This window comes from Perca fluviatilis, chromosome 7 (assembly GCF_010015445.1).
Source record: "Perca fluviatilis chromosome 7, GENO_Pfluv_1.0, whole genome shotgun sequence".
Lineage (NCBI taxonomy): Eukaryota > Metazoa > Chordata > Actinopteri > Perciformes > Percidae > Perca > Perca fluviatilis.
In genome coordinates, this window is record NC_053118.1 from 43,037,076 (window position 1) to 43,055,002 (window position 17,927).

Below are 17,927 nucleotides of genomic sequence, written 5' to 3' on the forward strand. Positions count from 1 at the left end.
AGTTATCAATAGTTATTATTCACATATTCATCATAAATGTTGATTTTGCCCTCACATTTCACATAAATTACTTTAAAGTTCAAGAAATATGTCATTGTTTGTTTATCAACTGTTCAATGTCTTTATTAAAGTTGGCATATGAAGGTAATTATAAGTAAAATATTCAAACCAAACTTCATGTTTTTATTACTAAACCATTCCATCAAAAGATATTCTTGATGATTTCTCCATCATTTTAGACACACGTCCCCCCAAAGTATGTTTGCACCAAAATTCAAATAAGTATAATATCATACCAGTAGAAAATGTAACTACAGATGTGACTGTCCATCAAAATTAAACTGATATGATGCATGACTTACATCTAAGACAGCTATGTTGCTGCTTTCTCTCAAGATGTAGGAATTTTTTTAAACATCTACAGTATAGGCCTCTTAGCTATATTATGTTGTTTCTCTTTGTATTTTGTGCTTGCATTGCCCAAAAATGATACTCATTTCAAAAGACAGCCAAGCAAGTCTGGACAATCAGACAATGAGGAAAATAACAAACACACACACAGGTTAGCTTTAAAAGTAATGTTTATTTTGCAAGTATATTTAAGTACAGTAGATAGAAACAAGCCCAAGAAAAATTACAACAAATACAATGCAGTCAGTGCACAGTATATTATTTCTAACCCGTTGCTTAGATTTTCCCACAGATCAGTTTATTAATGCATCCCTCAACACATTAATGGCACAGAATAGTAGGTATAATCAGTTACTAGAGCTGGATCTCTTTTGTTCACTATTTAAGTATTTTAATTCAAATCTGCTCTGTGTGTGAATCAAAAACACACCAAATACACAAACTTGCAAAGATTAGCGATAGAATTAAGTGAACATAAAGAAATTATGTCCTATGATACTGTCCCAGTGACTTCCACCTCGCACAGTGTCAGGAATTCTCGTCTTCCAGGAATCACAATGTTGACATAACGACCTTCCATTCCATTACACACAAAGGTTTGGGAGGTCCCAGCATAGACAAGATAACAGCACATCTGAAGAAAAATAAAATGAAACAGAACTATGAGTAAAACTGGCTTACCACACAGACTATATATAAATCTTACCACTAATTTTATTTAAATTCTGATCATGCTATTTCTGTGAAAAATATGGCTTTCTATTAGGGAAGTGTGTAGATATCCAGTGCACTAATCTGCTGTAATTTACACAACCAATTTGTAAATATTCAAATTTAAGCATCCCCATGGCAAGTCGCCCTGATGCGGAAGCGAAACCCAAAGTGTGAGTGTGTAAATTACAATTGCAAATGTCCCATTCACATTTATTGACTTATAGGCCTAAACGGGTTTACCCTGATTATAGCCTAAGGGCCGATCTTCACCTAATTTGGTACAGAGCCTCAGAGTGGAATCCAAACATGAATCTTAACGTTTGTGTTGGTAGCATTTACTTTGAGCTATGCTAATGTTCCATGTTTGATAGCTAGCTACAAAATTGTGTTAATTCGTAGTTTACGCATATTTTAACGTAGTAAAAAAAATTTGATAACTTTTGGTCAGGTCTGTCTGGAGAAACTTTTCCAAGTTTTGTACAGATCAGACCCACGACCTAGGAGGAGTTCGAAAAAGTAGTTTTTGGATTATTTAGCAATTTCCCGATGGGTGTGGTCTATATCAAGAGATTCAACTGAATTCAAGGAACGTGTGGATATGAATGTTTTGAATGTACGATGCATGGTTTGGGAGTTATGGGGCAAAACCCATTCTTATTTTATAGCACCCTCTGCTGGTGGATATATGTAATTTTTCCTTTTCAAGATATGAGTCACACTCTGTACCATCCCAGAAAGTTTAAATTGCGTAACTTGTAAGGTTTAGGCTGCAGAACCACTTTTAATGGTGAAAAAAAAAAAATCCTTAGAGATACAATAGAGTTCCCAGCTCCGCTGGTCCTGGGAACTGTGTTGCATGCATATGGGTTCCCAGCCCCCTCGGGCAGTTACCTGGGGTTATCGTTGCCATTGTCACTGAGGGAATTTCCAATGCGGATCTCAGCACCATTGATTCTCTCGGGGCAACAATCTCCTCTGTTGGTGATGGTGACAGTGTTGATCTGATATGTCTTCAGGAGGTCCAGTCTCCACTATGGTCTTAAATCTGGTAGTGTGGCACTACAGGATCCCTGTACCAGGTTGCTAGCACGATTTCCATCCAGTTTCCTAAAGCCTGACCAGTGACTTCCACCTCGCACTGTGTCAGGTATTCTCGTCTTCCTGGCATTACAATGTTGATATAACGACCTTCCATTCCATTACACACAAAGTTTTGGGAGGTCCCAGCTGCCATAGACAAGATAACAGCACATCTGAAGAAAAAAAAAGGAACTATGATTAAAAGTGGATTACCACACGGTCTATGAATAAATCTTAGGTGTATTTAAATTTTGATCATGCTATTGGTGTAAAATGTATGGCTTTCTATAAGTTAAGTATGTAGTGTGGCCAAATGGCCCCTGAATCATTGCCATGCCGGGTACACGCCTTCAAAGGTCTCCCATTGTGTTTGTCAACAAAAGCAAGAGAGTCTGTGTTTGCCACTCAAGCTAACCACTTCTCTATATTTCTGCACCCAGAAAGCCTGTAACTTGAAGTCAAGGAAGACTGGAGTCGAACGACCCACCTTTACTGGAACTCAAGGTTTCCTGTCCCCTCCTTGCACAACTTCACTGGTGAGCCCCTCTACTGCACCTCGCCTACCCAGCTGAACTCCCCAAGACCTAACCCAACCCTGCACACCAGCCACACCATGAGGGAGCTACACCGCTGCACTCCTTACTTTGCTGTAGCAAGAAAAATAAAGCAACCACCTTAGTGGGTTTTTACTGCAATCTGATTCTGGTCCATTCTTGTCCTGCCACAGTGGAAATCCAGTCCAATAATCTCCTGTAATTTATACATCCAATGTTAAATGTTCAACTCTAATATAAGACGGAAAGTGCAGTTTTTGTACTATATCTGTAGCTGCTCTGCCTGTTTAATTATCTTATATATTAGTGCTTTTATTGTCCACTGCTTCGTGACTCAAAAAAGGCAACCTTTTTCATCAAAAGTACGGTCGCTGGCATCCAATTCCATCTGCGCTGCCTGGCTCGATCTGCTGCCAGTATTCTGAAAACACATCCATACGCCTTTGCTGAATGGCCTCAAAAGGGACTCTCCTCGGAGCAATGCTAAATTTCTCCCTTTAGCAAAATTATGTCACGATTAGAAGGCAAGGCAAGGAAGTTTTATTTGTATAGCACATTTCAGCAACAGGGCAATTCAAGTGCTTTCCATAAATATGATTATAAAATTAAAAGCAGACCAAATATGAGATTTTAGACTGCTAGTATGGGACAGTGTATTAACTGTTGCTCTATACACGTAATCCACCCACAATCCTTGCCATTCCCAAAACGGGCCGGTGCCGCCGGTCTTACTTTTTATTTCTTTTTATATGCTTATATAGATTGTCATACAGTTTCATCCATCTTGCTGCTAATTAGCTTTAGCTAAGTACCATGTTTCCAGTCACTGTAAGACAGGCTTGAGCTATTGGTAGGCCACTCTCATGTAGAAAAATGTTAATGTAAGAAGCAGGAAGATAAGAAGACAGTCATTCTCACAACTTTCTTTGGTTTTCTGAGGGGTTGCAAATTTCCTCACGCATGTATTTCTGTGACCCAAATCATGATTCACGATTTCTGATGTTTCAATTTATGATCACCATTTCACCTTGTTTCTCAAACGCTCCAAAACAGATAGTAGGCCTAGTAGCATAAGGTATGACTGTTTATGTCTGAGTCTAATACTGTCTTTTGTCCTCTATCTTCCATGCTGACCTATTTGATGAACCGTCATCGTTCTGGTCCTCGGGAGCACTGTTGTCACTCAGAAAGGAAACCAATGTACAGTGCTTGGTTTGCATCTTGCCTACACCTCCTCTGCATTCTGCAGACTGCCTTCAGACCGCCATACAGCTCATTCCCTGCGCATAGGGGCCACAACTGCTGCAGCGGCATCCACTCCTGTTTTCAACCCTAAAGGTCAAGGTGCGATGGACCTTTGCTGCATGGGAACGTTACCGGCGTTCGCCCTATTCTTGATGCTCAGAAGCTATGTGCTTGGCTCCCTGATTGGTTGGAACAATGAACAATGAACAATTGGCAATTTGTGCTTCCTCTGCTACATTTTATCACGTGAACACTTAACTAGGACATTCGTTATCTAAATGCGCTTAAAGGCTACTGAATTCCATCCTCTCGTTTTATCACGACAGGATTGCCAGGTATGGTCTGTTTGAGGGGAATAGTTTAGCTTTCCCAGTCTTAAACTGTGAGCGTTCCCTATGCTGCTGTCCCCTGATTCACTTATCTTTCATGGTGTCATGAAAGGTCAGGGGACTCCTCTGAACAGAACCATACTGCCAAATTTAATTCATAATTTATTAAAAAATTCTTAAAGCACTTTTACTGTCTGCGCTATTCTTGACATAAAATAGACCTGACGCTATTTAATTCCTTCCTCTCATTTTATTTTTATCATGAGAGGAAGGCCAGGTATGGGTTGTTTGGGGGGAATAGTTTAGCTCTCCAAGTCTTAAACTGTGTGAGCGTCCCCTAATGCTATTCCCTCAGGGGACTCCTCTGAACAGAGCCATACTGCTAAATGTAATTCATAATTTATTCAATAAATTCTTAAAGCTTTTATTGTCTGTGTTGTTCTTGACATTATGGACCTGACAGAAATGTAGTGATGGAGCCAGATGACCCGATGCCCAGAGAGCAGTGTCCAGCACAGCCCCAACTGGGGGTTTATCAGTGTTTTTTCCCCCAACGACGTCTTTCAGGCAGCGCTGCCTGGAGGCAATGGTTAAGGTTAGGGTTAGGTGCCTTGAAGGCAGCGGTCGCAGCGCTGCCTGGAAAGAGCAGTTGGGGGCAAAAAACACCATTGAGCCAACTGGGGGCCAAGGAGACAGGATATTATTCCTCACTTTTAAAAGGTATAGTGTTATGTTTGGCAATGATATTCAATACAGGAAACATGACGATGCACAACATTTTTATTTATTCTTCAGGTTTTCGGTTCTCTTTTAAAGAGTCGTTAATGACCATAGTGAATGATTTATTTCTGCCATTGACCAAGTTATTTCGGCTTGTTTTTCCAGCCCCTCTGCTGTCAGGAGACGGGCTAGGTTGGGGTGGTGGTCCAACCCTGGGGGGCGGAGGACACGCGCTCTCCCTCACAGCTCACGGTTGCCTGGCTCTGACTCGTGAAAAAAACACGACTGAAATAAAAGACACTGCATAAACTCTGCTACTGTGTGTTTATTTAAATATAGGTACACCATGTAGGCCTAAGAGATAGCAATATAAGCCTATATATTACTATTAGCACTATAGCATACATATGTCAAGAATGTATAAATTAAATAAACTTTCAGATTTACCTGTTGTAACACTGTAACAATGTTGACTGCATCAGAGATCTCTTTTCATTCCGCATTCTTTCTACAGCCTTTAATACCAGTTTTCAGGCTGCCATAAAGTACACACGTTAGTGTAAATGAACCTGAGATATCAGGGTTTCAGTCTCCACCTCTGAAAAGTGCCGCTTCTCAGCCGGATTACGTCTCGCCATGTCGTAAATTGTAGGGGCGAGGCCTGAAAACGAGAATATACTGGGACGTGATATTTAAATTACGATCGTTTCCAGCCGCTGCATTTATCAATGTACGACCATTCTTACGCTCTGACTGGTGTGATACCAACGTTTCATGAATCACACGTGGAGCCTGTCGTAAGAAGATTTCTGCGGTCATATCTGCGCTGGTTTCTACGTTAGGTTGATAAATGAGTGCCACTGTGTCTACTTTCAGACATTTAGTTTTTTTTTAGTCATTTAGTGTGTTCTTTCAGTCAATTAGTTTCCTTATTTATACAGTAAATAGTCGCATATAGTGACGGCATCACCATAGATGGACATTGATTTCCTTTCATCTATATCCGACGGAGAGGGATTAACATGAATGTCTATCTGACGGACGCCCAAGTCGAAAAACAACGCAAAAGGTACACCTCTTTTGTTGGAACTTGACGCCAGGGGTCCTTGACCATGCGTCAGACATTTGATGAGTAGGGAGTGAGACTGTGTTGAATCTTTTGGTGTTTGTTTACATCTAAGTATTGTACTCACCTTATGTCTCTTCTAAGTGATGCCCTGAACATTGTAGGAATTTGGTCCAAGCTCTTTGAAGCCTAAGGAGGAGGGCAGAGCCTCAAAGCAGTCACCCTGAAACAGCTGTCCTCTCTCCAGACAGCTTTTTCTCAGAAATTCAAAGTCCTGGTTGAGGTATTTGGCCGCCTGAGAGTTGGATCCTATCTTCTGCAATTTCTCTCAGCTGGGCTGAAGTTTAGCTGCAATGCCGGACATTTTAAAACATTAAGACTTTCTGTCTTTTTACGACTGTCTCGTGTGTGTGTGTGTGTGTGTGTGTGTGTGTGTGTGTGTTTAGACAGGCTCTGTGCCATATGTGCAGCTCCACTGTCTTCACACCCTTTATTGTTCATGCCAAACTTGATCTGGCTCACCTGTCTCATTACTCTGCCTCTGGCTTTGATTGATGGCCCAGATGTTGCCCAAATGGATGGATGCAGTAGCGGAGATCTTGGCCTGTTCAGCACCATTGCTGTCCATCAGCTGTCGCTGTCCGTGGTTCTGAAACATTGTTACATGACTGGCAAACTGTTTTCTTTGTTCGTCAATACAAACTGGCTTTTCTTTGTGTTTTATTTGACATATAGGCTTACTTGGCTCAACAAGTGACACATTATAACATGCATTCATCGGATAATTTACCTTTTATAATTTTAAAATGACTTGGTAGCAGAGGGCCCCATGATGAAACTCTGCCCCCACTGTACTGAGAGTGTAGCTCTGCCCCCAGATGGATGAATGTGAAACGTGTGCTGGTCCACAAAAGATTAGATTGGTGGAATGAAATCCCAATTATATTTATACCTCATTTGGTCCAGCCAATTGCATTACTGCAATAATCTCTCCCCACCAATCATAAACAGTGAAAACTAATTCATCTCTGACTATTTTAACCATATGTGTCTGATCTGTGCAAGGTTTTATAAATTATAGTCTGATAGTCCAGAGGCCATAGTTTGTTAGTTTCTTTATTTTCTTTCATTTCACAGAAGTTTTGCAACAGCTGAAAGAGCAAAAAACATCAACTAACAAGACAGGATTGTTCCCGCTGCACACAAAAAAGATTAAAAGAATTTAATAATACATGTGACTGATACAACATGTCCCCATGTACAGTACAGGCCAAAAGTTTGGACACACCTTCTCATTCAATGCGTTTCTTTATTTTCATGACTATTTACATTGTAGATTCTCACTGAAGGCATCAAAACTATGAATGAACACATATGGAATTATGTACTTAACAAAAAAGTGTGAAATAACTGAAAACATGTCTTATATTTTAGATTCTTCAAAGTAGCCACCCTTTGCTTTTTTTGATAACTCTGCAAACCCTTGGTGTTCTCTCAATGAGCTTCATGAGGTAGTCACCTGAAATGGTTTTACCTTCACAGGTGTGCTTTGTCAGGGTTCATTAGTGGAAGTTTTTCACTTATTAATAAAAAAAATCTGTTAGAGACTTTACTCTGACATATCTACCATCTCTTTATATTATCATATAAAAGCTGTTAGAGACTTTTCTCTGACATATCTAACATCTCTTTATATTATCATATAAAATTTGTTAGAGACTTTACTCCGACATATCTAACATCTCTTCCCTTCCTAACGTAGCGTGTCTTTTAGTTTTATAAATGTCTCCTGTCTGATGATATAAGAACTTGTTAAGCAAGCACAAAAAATGAAACAGAAACATTATTAAAGTGTCAAAAACATTGAAAAACGTCTAAAGCTTCTTAAAGTTTCTTTCTCGCAGCTGAAACTGAATCTAAACCAATCAGAGAAGTTTTAATGTTTTAATGTTTAATGTCATAAAAAGTATATTTAACTGAATGACAGGAGAGAGAGAGAGAGAGATAGAAAAGTCTGAGAACTCCTTGATCTTTATACTGTAAAATATTATAATATCTCATTATAATACACGCCCACTTTATCTTTCATAGGGTCAGCTGCAGATAACATATTATAATATAGTGACTCATCATCCCTACAGGAGGAGATTAGAGGTTTAATTTCTCTTAGCTTTTATTAAAGTTTAGACATTCATTTAGTGTTTACTTTCATTAATTTAGTGTTTACTTTCAGTCATTTAGTGTCTACTTTCAGACATTTAATGTCTACTTTCAGTCATTTAGTGTCTACTTTCAGACATTTAATGTCTACTTTCAGTCATTTAGTGTCTACTTTCAGACATTTAGTGTCTACTTTCAAACATTTAGTTTCTACTTTCAGATATTTAGTGTCTACTTTCAGGCATTTAGTGTCTACTTTCAGACATTTAGTGTCTACTTTCAAACATTTAGTGTCTACTTTCAGTCATTTAGTGTCTACTTTCAGAGAGTTTGTGTTTACTTTCAATCATTTAGCGTCTTCTTTCAGTCCCATTAAAAGTGCTGATGTAAATGTTGAAAGCAGTCTCAGATGTGATGTTAAAATGTGTTTGAACCTGTTGGACCTGGTTCTGAGTCAGGCTGCGGCGTTTTTTAATCAGCTGAAGTTTGTTGTTGCAAGGCATGAGAAGAGAGCTCTGCAGCAATCTAACCACCATGAAATGAACCGATGAATTACTCTTTCTAAGGCCGTTCTGATATCATCTCTTCCCTCACAAACTCTCTCTGTTGTTCTTCATTAGTTATTCAAACTGGAAGCTAAACCCGGAGAGCTTGGTTTGCATGGATGACAAACCGGTTTTGTGTAAGGCGAGAGATAACGTGTGAGGGCCCGTGTCAGATAGCGTCTCCCTCTGAGCCTTTAACTCTCCTAAGCTTACAGATATGTCTTTTACAACACATCTAAAGTCTTGACAAGCTGCAGAGATTCCAAACACAATGGGTGCTCTATAAAGCCCTAAAAAAGTTTCTTGTTGCTCTGTAGTCAGGGTGGGGGTCTCTAATATCTCTGTGCTGACGCTTGGGATGCTTTTTTCACAGTTTATTTGTCGTTTGTTTTTCTGCAAATGACCACAAAAAGTTGCAAAACAACCAAACCAATGCAAACTGCATCGACTGAAAGAGTCAATGTGGGGGATTCTCTGACTTTGAGACTTAACCTTCACTGCCATCCGACCCCGGCAGTTCCTCCCCTAGGATGGAGAGGGGTTTGCCATGTAGCTTGTTTGGGCTCTTTGGCAAACACCTCTGTCTGGGCCTGGCTCCAGACGGCGGCCCCAGGCTTCCTCCGGGCCAGGTCAGTCTTCCGCTACTTTGATTATTTATAGGTCTTTTTTATCAATTCTTAGTCTGGCCCCTCACTAGAGACCACTTTGCCATGGGAGACCCTGTCAAGACACCATGTGAGTCACTAATCTGAAGAACTGCCACCATCTTTGACCGCTAGCTACGGCTACACCACTTGGACGAAGTGCGAAAACTAAATACTTTCACCCAGGAAAAGCGTTTTCGTTCAACTCCCTAACCCTTATATCCTAACCCAAACACCCTAACTCTTACCTTATCTGAGTGTTTCTAGTGTTTAGTGTATTTGTTTGTGTCTGTGGATTTCTTCTAGATGATGCCTCATTCATAAATTCAAATAACATTTACACTCAGAAATCTGAATTTCACTTTAAACTTAAAAACAAACTGGTTAGAATCATTCATCTCGGGAATATTTGCTATAAAATGTCAGAAAAAAGCAGGAAATCTCCTTAGAGTTGCTGGAAACAGATTTTTCTGACAGATTTGTGGAAAGGAAACAGTGATGTTACTCCTCTTGTCTATTATATATAGACAAGTCTTCATTGTCATTATACATATACAATGACATTGCATGCTGTCCCTTCAATGATCAGCAAAAGTGCAAAACATGTTAATGAATAAATATAGAAGAGCCTCATATAGAAGAGAACTAATATTTCCCCCCCTGGGATTTGGATATTGCATGAGTCCATATTGGGATTTTGATAAAATTGCAATGAATTCTGCAGCCCTACACCACAGTGGACACTAGTCTGTCATTCCTTACACTGCCTTCCGCTGGCCAGCTGCTGTAAGAACAACACAGATTTCACAAATCCAAGAAGGCCGACAGACAGACTCATCCTGCCAATCCTTCTAGACACACTCAGAAACAGAAGGACAGTTGTGTATCTAAAAGGGTACAATGCTTGTCACAGGAGAGGTTCCCTTTAGAAAGACTATTGTGTACTCTTCAGTACCGGTATGTTTCATGTTGTACCCATAAATTAGTCCAAAGGTACATTTCTGGCTTCTTAAAAAACATACTTTACTCTTAAGGAAACATGTTAAAGTCTACCTGTAAGAACAGAAATGTTCTTGACTCGTTGCTCAGTTTTTAAGTGTGTAGGAGGAGACCCTTGCAATTAACAAACAGGTTTTAACATCCAGTCACATCTTAGGAGTAATACAGTGTGAGGTTTAGCAAGTGTTGATTGTCTGCTGGGAGGAAATTAGATTAATCATCTGTCCACTAAATTAGACATTATGCGTTGCCGGCAATGTTTCAACTATAATTCATACTGTTACAGACTCACCGGGACTTGAAAATACTTAATCTGCAGTAACTGTTTTGGCAGAAAATCTATTAATTTGTTATGAGAATGTTACTTTCCGAGGAGTTATGAGCGAAGTTTAAGGTTTTTGCATTATATTGAATGGTATTAGAATATGTTATATGTGTGAAAACATTAGTTAGAAAACACTATTACATTTTTTTTGTTTGTTTTTACATTATATATAATTTTATTCATTTGTTTGTTAGATACATATTTCGAAATTTTAATAACTCAAAACACATGCCGTCCATTAAAAAGTTCCCAGATGATGCTGCGTGCCTCAAACAAACAATTTAAACTTCATCTGACATCAACTCCTGGAGACTTTATATTAATCTGCAATTTTATCCACATCAACTTCATCAATGTTTAAACAGGACTGCATTAAAAACAGACACAAGTGTAAACTGTCAGCTGTGTTTTACTCAACAGGAGACACAAGTTACACACTGATTCATCAGGTGGTAACAGAAATCTACATTATTTTTAGCATTTATAGAGAAATCACCATCACCAAACTCACCAGACTCCATGTAAATAATCAGGACTTTTAGCGTGTGTAGAGCCAGCATATCTCCACCAGACTCCATGTAAATAATCAGGACTTTTAGCGTGTATAGAGCCAGCATATCTACACCAGACTCCATGTAAATAATCAGGACTTTTAGCGTGTATAGAGCCAGCATATCTCCACCAGACTCCATGTAAATAATCAGGACTTTTAGTGTGTATAGAGCCAGCATATCTCCACCAGACTCCATGTAAATAATCAGGACTTTTAGCGTGTATAGAGCCAGCATATCTCCACCAGACTCCATGTAAATAATCAGGACTTTTAGCGTGTATAGAGCCAGCATATCTCCACCAGACTCCATGTAAATAATCAGGACTTTTAGCGTGTATAGAGCCAGCATATCTCCACATGTAAATGGGTGAATTAAGGGTTTATTTCAATCAAACCAGAGTGGTGATTGTTGGAACAGTGGAAAGATGAACCAAGACGACTTTTGGTAGTTTTCTTTAGTTTCTGTCCACTTTGAGTGAAGTGTCTTTTACGATGATAAAAGTCCTGATTATTTACATCGAGTCTGGTGGAGTTTGGTGATGGTGATTTCGGGGTTGTTTCATCTTAAACTTAAAGGATCTTACTCTTTAACTAAAAGGACTATCTTTGTAGGGATCCTTTCCATAATGTTGACAGACACTTAGAATAATAATCTGAGTATGTCAGCAGCAACAACAGAACTTTTAGTGAACTCTAACTGCTGCTGAACATTAGTCCTGTAGGGTTACATTACAGCTTGGTTCTTGTTTAATACTGGACCAGTTTTACAGATTGTTGTCTCATCAGACACTCAGACACACACACATGGAGACAGAGAGTCCAGGTTGGAAAAAATCTAATTACTCTTTAACTAACTTCTTCTGAAACCAGACTCCATTCAATTTCTCTGAATCTACTGAAAAATTTGTCCACTTTGAATGATGTGTGTTCACACACACACACACACACACACACACACACACACACACACACACACACACACACACACACACACACACACACAACTATTACATTACTCTGATTTTAGTCATATTACATGTTTTTGTTTCCATTAAAACTTAAATATTTAGTCAAAACATATTAATTTAGGCTGAATATAAGCTATTTATATATATTTCCCTCTGAGATGTAGTGGAGTAGAAGTAGAAAGGATCAGAACATGGAAATACTCAAGGAAAGTACAAATACCCCTAAATGTGTAGGATACTTAACTTACAGAAAAGTTTCTTGTTTAGTTTTTGTATAACTGAGTCTTTTGTTTTCATAACACATTCTACTTTTACTCCACTTCACAAAGTAACTGTCTCTTTGTTGTTACATAGCCGGACTACTTTATGAATGAGTGAATATGACAATATTAAAACAGACGCAGAGTAATCATGCATTAGATTACACTTGATTCAACAGGTAAAAACAGATTACCCTGGTTAATCAGGTAGTAATAGACTCTTATTCATCAGGTAGTAACAGATTACTCTGATTCATCAGGTAGTAACAGACTCTTATTCATCAGGTAGTAACAGATTACTCTGATTCATCAGGTAGTAACAGATTACTCTGATTCATCAGGTAGTAACAGATTACTCTGATTCATCAGGTAGTAACAGATTACTCTGATTCATCAGGTAGTAACAGATTACTCTGATTCATCAGGTAGTAACAGATTACTCTGGTTCATCAGGTAGTAACAGATTACTCTGATTCATCAGGTAGTAATAGATTACTCTGGTTCATCAGGTAGTAACAGATTACTCTGATTGATCAGGTTATAATTACTGAGGAATAACCCTTTCAAGGTGAATAGGATTGAGCCCTTTACAAATAACTACAATTCTCCCGTAGCCAGTCGCACCAGTATAATCACACGGAAACGGCTTTCTGTCTGTAGTGGTGCAATTAACAACAGGGAAAGAGTATAAGGTTGTTCTTTCTGTTTCTCTGCCTTCATTATTCCTACAGGCAGCTTTGACCCTATTAAAAAATCTATGATGAAGGTATTCAAGGGCCTACAGTTCTTCTTGTTGTTGTCATCTCTGATCTTTTTGGCATTCATCGTACCGTTACATTCATCAGGATTCATCTCCGAGACGATATGCTTAAATTCAAATGATGAATATTGAGCATCTGCAGTTTCTGGTCCCAGGAAAAGCAGAGCAGCAGAGAGCAGCAGAACACTGGCAAATATAGAGATCTTCATGTTGATCTGGAGAACACAGAGTTATAAAAGCTGTTAGAGACTTTACTCTGACATATCTAACATCTCTTTATATTATCATATAAAAGCTGTTAGAGACTTTACTCTGACATATCTAACATCTCTTTATATTATCATATAAAAGCTGTTAGAGACTTTACTCTGACATATCTACCATCTCTTTATATTATCATATAAAAGCTGTTAGAGACTTTACTCTGACATATCTACCATCTCTTTATATTATCATATAAAAGCTGTTAGAGACTTTACTCTGACATATCTAACATCTCTTTATATTATCATATAGAAGATGTTAGAGACTTTACTCTGACATATCTAACATCTCTTTATATTATCATATAGAAGATGTTAGAGACTTTACTCTGACATATCTAACATCTCTTTATATTATCATATAAAAGCTGTTAGAGACTTTACTCTGACATATCTAACATCTCTTTATATTATCATATAAAAGCTGTTAGAGACTTTACTCGACATATCTACCATCTCTTTATATTATCATATAAAAGCTGTTAGAGACTTTACTCTGACATATCTAACATCTCTTTATATTATCATATAAAAGCTGTTAGAGACTTTACTCTGACATATCTAACATCTCTTTATATTATCATATAAAAGCTGTTAGAGACTTTACTCTGACATATCTAACATCTCTTTATATTATCATATAAAAGCTGTTAGAGACTTTACTCTGACATATCTAACATCTCTTTATATTATCATATAAAAGCTGTTAGAGACTTTACTCTGACATATCTAAAATCTCTTTATATTATCATATATATATCATATCATATAAAAATATCTAACACCATGCTGTGAGCGCTCTGCCTTTTTATCATCACGAGTTTACAGACACATCTCTTCTGATTGGCTGTCACGTGGGACACGCCCACCAAACCAGAGACCACAGAATTTAAAGCTGTTTCACACCGTTCAGAGGAAAGATAATGTAGGTACCTGTCTAATGTATATGAGAGCATGTTTTGTGTTGCAGGAGAGTATGTGTTGAGAGATGCTTATTTTGTGTATTTTGTGTTGTCGTTGTAAAGCTGCAGAACGGACAGAGTCCAAAAAAAATTTCCCTTCAGGGACAATAAAGTATATCTTATCTTATCAGCAGAGCAGCATAAATATAGAGATCTCTTTTTATTTATAAGCGAGTGCCAAAAGCGGAAAAAAGAAGAAAAAAAACGTCAAAACATCGGAAAAATAAGAAGCAAGAATGACAAAAAAGTTACACAAAACAAAACGACAAAAACCTTGAAAAAGACTAAAACAAGGTGCAAAAAAGTGTCAAAAAGTTCAGAGAAAAGCATAAAATGTGGGTGGGTGTGTGTCTCTGTGTGTGTGTGTCTGTGTGTGCATTTGTGTGTAGGAGTATGTGTCTGTGTGTGTGTGTGTATGTGTGTCAATGTGTGTGTCTGTGTGTGTGTGTGTCTGTTGATTAAGCCAAAAGTGGGAAAAAAAATGTCAAAACTTTGGGGGGAAAAGCAGCATAGACGGCGAAAACAAAGTTACAAAAATTCTCTGGAAAAAATGACACAAAACATAAAATAAATGTGAAAAAAGTGAAACAACAAAACGACAATAACGTTGAAAACAGGGTCTATAAGTGCAAAAAAAGTCCTGAATAAAAGAGCGTCTAAAGGGTAAAAAAAAGCTCAGAAAAGCATCAAAAACTTCTCCAAATGATTTTAAACTTCTTTCTGAATGTTCACTGTGCAGAATTCTCAGATTGGCTTTTCACTTAAATTGAAAGAAAAATATGGACATCTTACATAACATTGGTTTTTCGTTGGATAAATGTCTCATTTCTTTGGACTTCTGCAGAGCTCATACACTCCCAAAAAGATTATATTTATTACCAATATAGTGTGCACACAATACAATACCTGCACACAGGATTAAATACATTTCATATACAGGTTCAGCAGATTTCTTTCTGTAGAAGAAATCCATAAAGTCCTGATGCAGCGAGATGAAGTTAGACAGACTAACCAAACAATAAAGTCAAAATATAAACAAACTTTTGAGTTTTCGTCCTTGCGGCTATAACAGAATCAGAGAAGATTATTTTTTTGGGGGCTTTTCCCTTTATTATAGAGTGACAGTGGATAGACAGGAAAGCAGGGAGAGAAATGGGGGACGACACGCAGCAAAGTGCTGCAGGCTGGACTCGAACCCGGGGAGCTGCAAAGGACTCAGTCTACATGGGGCACGCTCTGCTGGGTGAGCTAGAGGTTGCCCCAATCAGAGAAGTTTTAATGTGTTAAAGACAGAATAATAATATAAAGTATATTTACCTGAATGACAGGAGAGAGATGAGTTCTAGTGTCAGCAGCAGGAGAGATACCTGGAATATCACAAGATAACACACACACTACATTACATTACAGTTAACTATATTACACCACATTTAACTACATTACATCACAGTTAACAGTGCCGAAAAACAGTGCCGAAAAGTGTCAAAAGAATCAAAAAAGTGCCGAAAAAAGTGTCAAAAGGGTCAAAAATAGAACATTATTCTATGTGATATGAATTATATTTACATTATATTTCACTTCAAAGTTCTTTAGAAAATGGTCAAAAATGCAACAAAAACGTCAACATTATTTTTGAAAAAGTGACTGAAAAACATCAAACAAGTTTACAAAAACATCAACAACAAAAACTAATGTTAGGAGCCAGAGACTCTTACCGTAGAGTTGGTGGAGAAAGCTCAGGTGTGAAGGTGCTGTTGTCCTTTGATCAACTTGTTCTCAGTAAAAAGGATTGAATGTTAAAATCTAAACTGCACAAAGTCTGAAGATGAAGAAGAAGAGCAGAACTCTGACACGATGCAAATCTGAAGAATGTTCAGACAGAGAAATGTAATAATCTGCAGTCTTATATCCTCCCACAGAGAGGGGTTGTCTCTGAAACAAACAGTTGAATATCATCTCCATATACGGTAAACATTCAGCTACAGGTTCAGACATCCCACCCACTGGTCCTAATTTAAATACACACGCTACTGACGGTCAAAGACGAACGTGGAAAACCAAAAAGAGGAAGTTAAGATGTTGTTTTCACACTTTAAGATGTTTTCACACTTTGCTGCGATGCAGCTTACTGTAAATGAGGACCTACAAAAATAGAGAAACATTAACTTTGAAGAATACTTTTTTAAATTAAAAAATATACTTTTTATATTATGAAACACAATACTGTAATACATGCACACACACACACACACACACATACACACACACACAAATACACACACACTAACACATACACACACACTCACGCACACACACACACACACACACATATACACAAACACACTTATAGACACACTTAAACATGTGCACACACACAGACACACATACACACAGACACACACACACACACACATAAACACCAGGGGGGTAGGAATGACTTTAACATTGGGGGGTACACATCGGAAACCTGACAAATGGTTTGAACAGAAATATGTCATAAATTAACTATACTGCAAAACATTCACCAACATACTTTATTCTACTAAAAAGATACATTTGTAAAGATAAAGGAAAACACATTTTGACTGGCAGTAATTAACTGATAAATATCAAATCAATTCTTTAATTGCAGGCCTAATCATCCAGTTTTGTAGATTAATAAATAACATATATTGATCAAAACTTTTCTGAATACATTTTCTTTTCTTAGTTGTATCTTAAAGGCCGTTTTACAGTTGTGCGGAGGCTCCACGCAGAGCTCTTGCCGTAGCCTTAAAAGTGGCCTGATGTTTATACTTGTGCGCTGGTGTGTGCGTCGAGCTGCATGTGTGTGTGTGTGTGTGGGGAGTGTGTGGTAGAGAGAAGTGAGAGAGCGCCGGCGATTATCTTCGGAGCGAGTACCGACTCTAGAGTCATAGTTAGAGAAACAAAGTGTCTCCCCTGTTCTTTCTGACCACGGTGGGAAATGTGTAGTAGGAGAAGTTAACCCTCTCCTTGATTTCATGTTGTTTATGGAGAAGGAGAACCAGGAAATGAGCCGGGAGAAATGCAACGCTACCAAGCCACGGCCCAGCTACGTGCGTCGCTGCGACGTGTAGTTACATTTTTTCGAGAGGTGCACGTCAGGCTACAGCGCAGAGGGGTCTGCGTCTACGCCGGACCCTGCACCGTCGATTTGACGCACAACTATAAAAGGCCTTAAACCTCAATGAACAGACACATATAAATGCAAAGGTTAAGGTGAAAGGCAAAAATATTCCATATTTTAAATCATCAATCTGATGCATTTTTTGCCAACCAACAATATAATATTTCAATATGCACTCATTAAAGTTAATTTGACAAAACAGTTAAAGTCCTTCTGACATT

At 38.2% G+C, this 17,927-nt stretch overlaps 1 long non-coding RNA gene across 2 annotated transcripts in view; it reads right to left on the reverse strand.

Annotated features, from left to right (window-relative positions):
* The window catches only part of LOC120562777, a 24,293-nt gene extending 7,847 nt beyond the window's left edge, over nt 1–16,446 (reverse strand). Inside the window, exons 1-3 of one of the 2 annotated variants that reach the window (XR_005639835.1) lie at nt 16,274–16,445; nt 15,876–15,925; nt 13,036–13,548 (exon numbers count right to left, since the gene is read on the reverse strand). This is a non-coding gene — a long non-coding RNA (uncharacterized LOC120562777). Of the gene's footprint in view, nt 1–13,035; nt 13,549–15,875; nt 15,926–16,273 lie in introns of those variants that run through there. The other variant, XR_005639836.1, reaches the window with a different exon arrangement.
* Between the last annotated feature and the right edge of the window lie 1,481 nt (nt 16,447–17,927).